The sequence below is a fragment of the Emydura macquarii genome, unplaced genomic scaffold (assembly GCF_026122565.2).
Source record: "Emydura macquarii macquarii isolate MOO-44397 ecotype Brisbane River unplaced genomic scaffold, CSIRO-AGI_Emac_v2 contig_3345, whole genome shotgun sequence".
NCBI classification, from domain to species: domain Eukaryota; kingdom Metazoa; phylum Chordata; order Testudines; family Chelidae; genus Emydura; species Emydura macquarii.
In genome coordinates, this window is record NW_027133482.1 from 5,089,247 (window position 1) to 5,100,001 (window position 10,755).

Genomic DNA, 10,755 nt, shown 5'->3' on the forward strand with positions numbered 1-10,755 from the left:
GCCCACGAAGCAAGTACACAGTCATATTATACTGAGGCACAGAGAAAGAATGTGACTGATCCAAGGGCACTGGGCAAATCAGTGGCAGAGCCAGGAACAAATTCCTTGGGCATTCCCATAAACTGGCATTCAGGCTGTGCCACTGGCCCATTTATTGCCCCACTCGTTCGAGCTCTGTCCACCCTCCGATGTCACAGACTCTTGGCTGACCTGTACCCCATAGAAGGGCAGGGCGGCCACTCTTGACCATTAGGGATCTTTGTTCTAAAGGCCTGCAGCGCTCTAAATGCTGCCACCTTGTGGTGGTGCATAGAATCATGGAAGATGAGGGTTGGACGGGACCCCAGGAGGTGTCTACTCCAACCCCCTGCTCAAAGCAGGACCAACCCCAATTACATCATCCCAGACAGGGCTTTGTCAAACCGGGCCTTAAAAACCTCTAAGGATGGAGATTCCACCACCTCCCCAGGTAACCCGTTCCAGTGCTTCACCACCCTCCTAGAGAAAAAGCTTTTCCTCATATCCAACCTAGACCTCCCCACTGCAACTTGAGACCGTTGCTCCTTGTTCTGTCATCTGCCACCACTGAGAACAGCCTGGCTCCATCCTTCCTGAAACCCACTTTCAGGTGGTTAAAGGCCGCTATCAAATCCCCCCTCATTCTTCTCTTCTGCAGACTAAACAAACCTAGTTCCTCAGCCCCTCCTCATAAGTCTTGTGCTCCAGCCCCCTAATCATTTTTGTTGCTCTCCGCTGGACTCTCTCCAATTTCTCCACATCCTTCCTGTAGTGGGGAGCCCAAAATTGGACACAATACTCCAGATATGGCGTCACCAGTGCCGAATAGAGGGGAATAATCACTTCCCGCGATCTGCTGGCAATGCTCCTACTAATGCAGCCCAATATGCCATTAGCCTTCTTGGCAACAAAGGCACATCGTTGACTCATATCCAGCTTCTTATCCACAGTAACCCCAGGTCCTTTTCTGCAGAACTGCTGCCTAGCCCGTCGGTCCCCAATCTGTAGCTGTGCATGGGATTCTTCCGTCTAAAGTGCAGAGATGTGACAACCACTTCAATCATTTCAGCAGGACTAATGCTAGAAGCCATTTGGGATCAACACAGAACCCGGCTAGTGTTTCCTGTGGGAACTGCAGGATGATAAAAAGCGAGCGCCAATGCTAAAGGATTAGATGGTGGCTAATGGTACAGCGGGAGGGATTTCAGAGAATCAGTGTCAACCTAACTGCACTGCTACTGCACTTTTCAACCAGAGATAGAATCATAGAGGGGTAGGGCTGGCAGGAACCTTGAGATGTCAGCTAGTCCCCTACACCGAGGCAGGACCAAGTAAACCTAGACCATCTCTGACAGGCATTTCTCTAATGACGGGGATTCCAAAACCTGCCTTGGAAGCCTATTCCAGAACATAACTACCCTGAGAGTTTTCCTAGTAACTAACCGAAATCCCCCTTGCTGCAGATTAAGGACATTACTTCTTGTCCTACCTTCAATGGACATAGAGAAGAATTGACAGCCCTTAATGTATTTGTAGACTGTAGTCAGTTCCCTCCTTAGCTTTCTTTTCTCAAGACTACACATGCCCAGTTTTTTAACCTTTCCTGATAGGTCAGGTTTTTCTAAACCTTTTCTCATTTTGGTTGCTCTCCTCTGGACTCTCTCCAGTTTGTCCACATCTTTTCTAAAGTGCAGCACACAGAATTGGACCCTGTACTCCAGTTGAGGCCTCACCAGTGCTGAATAAATTGGGACAATTACCTCCCACGTCTTACATATGACACTCTTGTAAATACACCCCAGAATGATATTAGCCTTTTTCCTAACTGCATCATGTTGTTGCCACATATTCAGTTTGTGATTCATTATATCCCCCAGATCCTTTACAGCAGTATTATGGCCTAGCCAGTTATTCCCCATTTTGCAGCAGTGCGTTTGATTTATCCTTCCTAAGAGAAGCATGTTGCATGTGTCTTTGTTGAATTTCATCTGGTTGATTTCAATTCTCCAGTTTGGCAAGGTCGTTTTGAATTCTAATCCTGTCCAATAGCGTTCAGTGATCTCAAAGCATCCCGTGAAGGTAGCCAGGCATCATTGTCTCTGGTGTACAGATGGTGAAACGGAGACACAAAAGTACAGGTTAAGGGACCTGCCCTAGGTCAGTGGAAGAGCTGGGACCAGAATCAGTTCTTTGATACTGCTTTGCTGGGGGCTATAGAAAACGTAAGAAAGACAGAACAAAACCAGGCCCCATGACTCATCATGCAGTCAAAGACATTAGAGCTCGATACTTTCATTAGACCACAGCTATTTCATCCATCTTCTCTTGGCCAGTACAAGACCTGGTATGACCTCCTGTGCTGTGCAATAGCAGGTGAGCATGTACAAAATGGGCATGGAGGATGTGCGCATATGTGGGGGCAACTGATGGATCTGGGGACAATCTGACAGGTTTGGAGACAGGGGTGGGGTGCAGCGAGCTGCCCACTTCGAGGGCACTTTGCTGTGAGACTTTTAAAATAGGCATTAAAATGTCGTATGTAAATTGCAGTAAATTTCCCCCAGGCTTTTTGCCCCTGCTGTGTCTGCAGATCCAGGAAGTCCTGAGCTGATCTCCTGCTTCACGGCCTGGCATCGGTAGCAAGAAGGGAAGCAGGGCAGGAAGTGGGAGATGGAGCTGCTATGCCTGTTTGGAGCACCTGGCTGCCAAGCAATCAAGTCCAGTACAGTCCTGGAGACCCTGGAGTTGGTCAGGGCCAAGAACTCTGTGAAGCGCTTTAATTTTGGCCTGGGTTGAGTAAACAGCCTGGAGCTGTGGTGCCTCCTTGTTTTGGTTACATGGACGGCCCTGTCTCCCTTGCTATAGCGCTAGTATTAAAACACAACCAAAGAGGAATGCGGCGTTGACAAGCCGGATTTTTTTTTTTTGGCCTGCGTCTCAGCAGCATAGTCAATAGAGGGCAATGGGTCAAAAGACCCTTGCGTGGGAGCTGGGGCGATCTCATCCAGTAGGGAACAGAGGGGCAATGACCTATACAGGCACAAATCTGACCCCATCCAGCAGGGGGCAGTAACACACACACAACCCCCCCACACACACACATCTGCAGCAGGGGGGCAGCAGGACACACCCACACACCCAGGTGTATGCCTAATCCCATCCAGTAGGGGTAACAGGACACACAAGTGGGGCTGATTCCTGCCCCCCCCCCTTTATGAGCCCTTGGCATTCAGTAGGTTTTCCCAGCTGAGCCCCACCCCCTTGCCCCCCTTCAAGGTCTGCAGTGAGCAACGCACTAACCGTTACCAATGACCTTGGGGTCCCTACCCTGGGCGAGCTGCCCCGAAGGCGTGGCTGACGTCACGGCCTCCTGCCGGTGTGGCAAAGCAGCCTGGAGGCTGGTGAGGGGGCGCTGCTCCCACAGGCTCTTTATTTAGCACCCCACAAATGCTAACCTTGCTTCAAGATGGGTACCTGTGGGGCAGCCCATTCTGAGGGCTGGACTGGAGGCCTCACACCACGGGCCTGAAAAGGAGACAGAGAGAGACTCTGTCCACCCAGCCCCTCTTGGTATACAATAGCGAGCGAGGTTTACATGAAGCCAGCCATGACTCTGGATTTAATATGGATTTGTGCCTGGATTCCCTTTAGCAGCCCCAAGCCCTTGCTGAGAATGGCCTCCTTTACCTCCAGAATTTCTGGCATTACAGCGTTACACCGCATTCAGCCAATTCAGCTTTTACCCAGCACCTTAGCGCCAGAGCCCCCAGCTCGCTGGAATCAGACCACTTCCTATGTAGGTCTCTGTGCCCCATGCCCATCTATTGACTGGAATTTAACCAGCCCCCAAACCTCCACCAGGGCTGGTTAAATTACCTCTCCCCCAATGGAGATGAGGACTAGGCTGCTGAATGATCCTAGCTTTATGTCACCCGGACTCAGTTGCTTTTCTTTCCCATCCACTTCCAGGGTCCAGTTCTAAACGGGAGCCCCCCCCACCCCTTTTATGCCAGTGCAGCCATCATGGGGGAATCTTCTCCACCGTAAACACCGAGGCAGGCAGGAGGTTCCATCAATATTCAGATGCTCATCTCTGTGGTTACCAGCTCTGCTTTTGTAGATGGTTTCCTTTTAAAAGGCCAGCAGGTTTTCTTCAGCTTTCCCTGCAGTGATGACAAGTTGTTGCCTTAACTCTACTTAGAGTCAATAACTCACCACCAACAACTAGGATTAGATTTTCAACAGGGCTGAGCTCCCATTTAGACACCAGATAAAGGGATGGATTTTCAGGCTCAGCGCCCACAAGCTTCCATTGTGATATGTACGGTCGGATTCCCGAAGAACTCAGCACAAGGACTGATGGAACATTTCCCATGGAACCCTTTTTTAAATTTTTAATGTATTTGTTTTCACGGAAAACGAACCTTCTGTTGCCATGGAAATTTCTGCGCGACGTGCCAGTTGTCCACACATTTTTACGTGTTTTAGGTAAAAAAACAAACAAACCGGAAACATGATTTTTCAGCCAGAATTATTTGGTTGTGAATGTTGGGGGCAAAAAGCCAGTTTCCAGTTTTTAAAATGAACAATCACAAAGAAATGTACAGAAAAATGTCAACGAAAATGAAAACATTTTGTTTTCACCCACATTTTTCTTGGGCTAAAAAAATGTTCATGACAAGCTCTTTGCAGCGTCCAGCATGTGGAGTGTCCATTTTGGAAAAGCTTCCCTAATATCTTCCATGGACTCCAACACATCTAGCACCCTGGGTGACCTTTCTTATTGCTTATGGGTCTTGTTTGCTGCCTGATGAGGTTTCTCTTCTCATCGAGTCTCTTGGTTGAGAGGGTTGTCCTTTCATGACCGCTTCCTGGCAAAGGCAGTACGAAGGGCCGACGTTTTATTCAACTCTTTCCCTTCCAGTAATTTGCCCTCAGTTCTGAAGTCCCTGAACCCACACCCCAATCAGTCTTTAAAACATTTTAGGCAAGGGGAAACCACAGTACCTGGCCAGCCTCTGGAGACAGCTGAGTGCCTGTATTTGTCATCCTGCTGATGAGAGGAGCTGCAGTTTAGCTGCTTTTTTCTCTCACTAGGCGTAGAGTTGAAATGTTCCTCTGGGAGTGAGGTGTGAGTGTAAGGACTGCACATCCTTCGCTGCATCACTATTTCTACATCTCCGCATAGCTGGGTCAAATATCTTCTTCCTCCTGCCCTCTGCATCCTGTTTTCCCCCATGCGCCACTGGTGTAAACTGGCGAAGCTCCATTGAAATCAATGGGCCAGATCCCCAACGGGGCAAATCAGCGTGCCTCCATTGACTTCAATCGAGCTGTGCCATTTTCACACCCAGGCTCAGGCATCCCGCAGAGCAAGGGAGGGAAAGGTAAATTTTAACGTTACAAAACCCAAACCCAACCGTTTTGGCAGCTGGTCTCGCTCCTTAAATGTGTTGTTTCAATGAGGAAAGAACCTGCAAGAACAATACTTGTTAATTCTCTTGCCTCAAGAAGCCTTGGAGTCAATCCTCAGCCTTTGTGCTTGAACAGAAAGGATTCAGTACTTCCAGAATGCACAATACATTCCAGGGCATAAACAATGACCATGAACAAAAGCTGAGGTTTCCCTGAACCTCTTATGGGAACTCGTCTGGAAGATCCTGTAAGCGCGAGGGGGAAATTTCAACTTGCGATATATAAAAGAGTCAGGGAGCTTGTCCTCTGGTTAGCCCTGTCATCTTGCAGGCATAGACCTTCACTGATTATCTGTATGACAATAGCAGCAGGAGAGTCCAGCTGAGGGCACCGTTATGCTGGCACACAAACACACACACGCACGCACACAGTCTACGTCCCAAAGAATTTGCAATCTATGTACACAAGAGAGACGATGGGTGAAGCAGCCATGGTGCAGTCTCCTCTGGTGCAAGGTACACATCTACCACTGATTAATTCAGTCTAGGAGTGCTCTTGGATGCCTTGCTAAGTTGTCGCATAACAGCATCTGCAAGAAATTCTTTCAGTCATCTCTGGTTAGTCAGGAAACTCTGTCCCCTCCTGGCGGACAATGACTTGGCCTCAGTTATCCATACCGTTGTTGCCTCCTGTCCGGACTACAGCAGTCTGATATGGTTGAGCATGAAGCCTGTAGCACTTGGGAAATTCCAACTCAGACAGTATGCTGGAGTGCGTTCGCTCAGCAGCACCGGCTACTGCAAGCACATCAAACCTGACCTCCGCTCTCTACACTGGCTTCCCATGGAATCATAGGGCTGGAAGGGACCTCGCGAGGTCATCCGGTCCAGTTCACTGCACTCAGAGCAGGACTAAGAATTATCCTAGCCCACCCCTGACAGGTGTCTGTCTAGCCTGCTCTTAAAAGTCTCCAGTGATGGAGATTCCACAACCTCCCTAGGTAATTTATTCCGGTGCTTAATGACCCTGACAGTTAGGAAGTTTTTCCTAACGTCCAACCTAAAACCGCCCTTGCTGCAATTTAAGCCCATTGCTTCTTGTCCTGTCCTCAGAGGTTAACGAGAACAATGTCTCTCCCTCCTCCTTGTATCAACCTTTTATGTACTTGAAAACTGTTATCATGCCCCCCTTCATCTCTTCTTCTCCAGAATAAACAAACCCAATTTTTAAAATCTTCCCTCACAGGTCATGTTTTCTAGACCTTGAATCATTTTTGTTGCTCTTCTCTGGAGTTTCTCCAATTTGTCCACATCTTTCCTGAAATGTGGTGCACAGAACTGGACACAAAACTCCAGATGAGGCCTTATCAATGCCGAGGAGAGTGGAAGACCTTACTAAAGTCAAGATATACCACATATCCTGCTTCCCCCCATATCCACAAGGCTTGTTACCCTGTCAAGGGAGAGCTGTCAGGTTGGTTTGACATGATTTGTTCTTGACAAATCCATGCCGACTGTTACTTATTACTTTATTAGCTTCTAGGTGTTTGCAGGTTGATTGCTTAATTATTTGCTCCATTATCTTTCTGGGTACTGAAGTTAAGATGACTGGTCTAATTCCCCGGGTTGTCCTTATTCCCCTTTTTATAGATTGGTAGCATATTTGCCTGTTTCCAGTCTTCTGGAATTCTCTCTGGAATCTTCCATGACTTTTTGAAGATATCTAACTTTCCTAAGTAATTTTTAACTTGTTCTTTCCCTATTTTGGCTTCTGATCCTACCTCATTTTCACTGGCATTCACTATGTTAGACGTCCAATCACTACTAACCTTTTCGGTGAAAACAAACAAAAAAGGAATTTAGTACTCCCGCCATTTCCACATTTTCTGTTATTCCCCTCCCCCCCATTGAGTACCGGGCTATCCTGTCCTTGATCTTCCTCATACCAAGTTCTGGTCTGTATCAAATCAAGCTCAAGGTCTCCATCCTTATCTTCAAGGAGCTCTGTGGCCTTACCCCAGGGTATCCAAAGAGCCGAAAGTTCCGGGATGAAGACGATGGTCAACAACTCTGCGCCTCTAGTACAATGGAACTCTCTACCATAAGGGTAAACCTTGTCTGTGTGGGAGACAGAACTTTCTCAGGGGCCGGTCCGGGACCCCAGGAACTAATGGCCATCATAAACTTGCCAACCTCCCGCCCCAAGTGCCAGGCACGTTTCTTTGACCTGACTTCTCTAACATAACCTTTATGACAAGAGCTGCATTTAAAAACCAAAACCAAAACCCTACGAAAACCAGACCCCCCTTTGCACACGCTGCTCCCGCTGGCAAGACAAAGAGAAAACAAACAACACATGACAGGGTGTCAATCATGTTGCTAAATGAACCACTGGATGGAGGTCAAATACTGTGGTGATGAACGTGAGATCAGAACCTTCATTGAATAGAATAGATTGGAGGAAAAGGAATGATTATGATCCCCATTTTACTGATGGGAATTGATGTAAAGAGAGATTAAGGATAAAATTTTCAAAGGTGCCTATATGATTTAGGAGCTGAGGTTCCATTTTCAAAATTGACTTAGGTACTCAGGATCCTAAATCCTATTGACGTTGAATGAGACTAAGGGTCCTGAATGACTACGTCCCTTTTGAAAATTTTATGCTAAGAGACTTATTCCAGTTCACCCAGGGCTAGGAAATCCAGAAATTGAACCCAGCACAGTGCCTTAAACCCAAGACCATGCTTCCTGCCTGCTCTGGAGGGAGACTGTGCTGGTGATGAAGGGACCATGGACTACACAGTGCATCTGCTCAGTGGAAAGCACTGGGTCTGGGGAGCTCATGTGGATGCTTCATGGGCAGCCTACTGCATATCCCCATCTATCCCTACACAAACCATGGAGTTACCCCAAGGAGGAACATGTCCTTCTGCATCCAAAGCCATCTTCTAGTTACATGGAATGTTGATTAGTTGCTCTGATACTTCTGTGGTAATGAGGGCCATACCTACTACGGTGATGAGGTTACCCAAGCATGGAGAGGCCTCTGTCAGGATCTGGGGCCCCTTCTATTGGGTGCCACACACAGAAATATGGTCCTTGCCTTGAAGTGCTTACATTCTCCAGAGCTTTGGCCGGTCCACTTGCAAATGTCTCAGGCAGACTGTTCTACGGGCTAGTGGACTCAGCATGACATTTCCAATGGCGCCACCTTTGTTTGCCTTGGTAGACAGATTCAAACAACATCATGTCATAACGTGACCATGAAGAAGTGAGTAACCCATCAGATCTTTCAGTTCATCTCCCTGACAATTCCCCATTAGACATTCTCTAGTGTAAGGTTCAGTTTTAAGTGCGCCAAGGGATGGGTTTCCACCACTTCCTCTTGTGAGACTGTCATGCGGCAACACAACACGCCACACACGAAGTTGTTACATTGGCCTTGAAAGCTCTCTTGAGTCCTCTTCATCCTACTCGGAAGACTCAAAACACACATCAAAAAATCAGGCCAGTCGCAGAAATATCAGACTAGGTGGAAGTTCTTGTTACAGCTGACAGCTAGCAATGAATAGGTGAAGACATGCATTTCATTTCCAGAGATGGTTGAAAAACAGGACACAAATTTTCATACAAGTTTCATCAAAATATCTCCTTTTTGGTCAAACTTCAAACTTTCTAAGTCAGTCAAAATGTATTTTATTTTTCCTTCAACTGTTTTGACAAAACAAAAATGTTTAGTTTGTGTTCAAATTTTGGGCGGTTTTGTTTAAAAAAACCAAAACAATAAAATAAGAATTCAGTTTCCAAAAATCAGTTTTCTTAAGAAAAAATGGAAACTTTAGACATAAATAGAAACTTTTCTCATGAAAGCTTCTATTTAATCAAAAAAGCCTGCTTCTTTTGGCCAAAAAGGGATGTCTCACTAGAAAAATGTAAAATGAAAAAAAATCAAAGTTTGAAAAATGTTGACACATTCTTTCAAATGTAATCTCCTGGCCTCATCATGGCTTTGGCCTCTTGTGGCTGTCCTCATGGGAAATGAGTGGACCCTCTAATAAATTTGCTTACACTGAGTAGGCTGATTCATTAACACTGAATGCGGTGGCTGCAGACGCAGGCTGTGAGAAGGCCTCAGACAACTGAGGCTGGGCCCCTAGTTTCTCTAGCACAAGGAGATGATAAACAGGGTTAATTCTCAAAAAGAGATGTGAAGCCCATTCAGGTCCAAGAGCAGATACCACCTCCTGGGAAGCTTTGAAAAGAACAAGGCCTATTTTATTTCATCTGCTCCTAGCTAGAGGAATGGGCAAAACGACAGCTGATTAAATTCAGTGTTGACAAATGCAAAGTAATATAAATTGGAGGGAATATTTTTAATTCCCTGAACACCTTACAGGGTTCTAAATCAACTCCATCAGTTCAATAAAGGGATTTGAGCATCACTATAGACAGCTCAATGGTGATCTGTGCTCAATGTGCATCTATGGTTAAAAAGAATGAAGAAGATGTTAGGATGCATGAGATATGTAATAGAAAATAATACGGAGAATATTATACTGCCCTATTAGAAATCAATGGTGCAGCTTCATCTGAATATTGTGTGCTGTACTGGGCACCCCATCGCCAAAGGATATTGCAGAGTTGGATGGAGTTCAGAGACGGGAATGGAAGATGATGTGATGTTAGAGGCAGGAGACTAGCAGGAGCCTTAGGAGAGGATCCAGAGTGATGTAGGGTCTTGACTGCACTTGGGATTCGCCCCAGTTCAGCCAATCGGCGGCCAGCAACTGGTGCCAGCACTGGCCATAGGCAAATAAACTTTCCCTGTGTGGAGCAGGGTGTGAAGCATACCTGTCCTCATTGACACTAAGAGGGTCGCTCTAGGCCAGTTGACCTAGTTTTTGCCAGTCAACGCTATCCAAAGCAAGTCAAATCTATGGCAAATGATTTAGGAGCGTCGGTTCCATTTTCAAAATCAACTTCGAAGCCTGATTCCTACTGACTTGGGTCCCTGAGTGACTCAGCCCCTTTTGACAGTTTTACCCTACGTGACTCATCCACGGTCACAGCAGGAATCCATGTCATAGCTGGGAAATGAGCCCAGGGCTCCTGTATCCAAGACCACTGTCTTAACCAACAGTCCATGCTTCCTCCCTGCTCCGAAAGATGGTCGCCCTGGTGATGAAGGGATCATGGAGGCGCTGTGCATCTGCTCAGTGGAAAGCACTGGGGGTGGGGATTCTTGGTAATGGTGGATTCTCTGTCACTGGAAGTATTTAAATCACGATTTGAGGACTTCACTGACTCAGCCAGAGGTTAG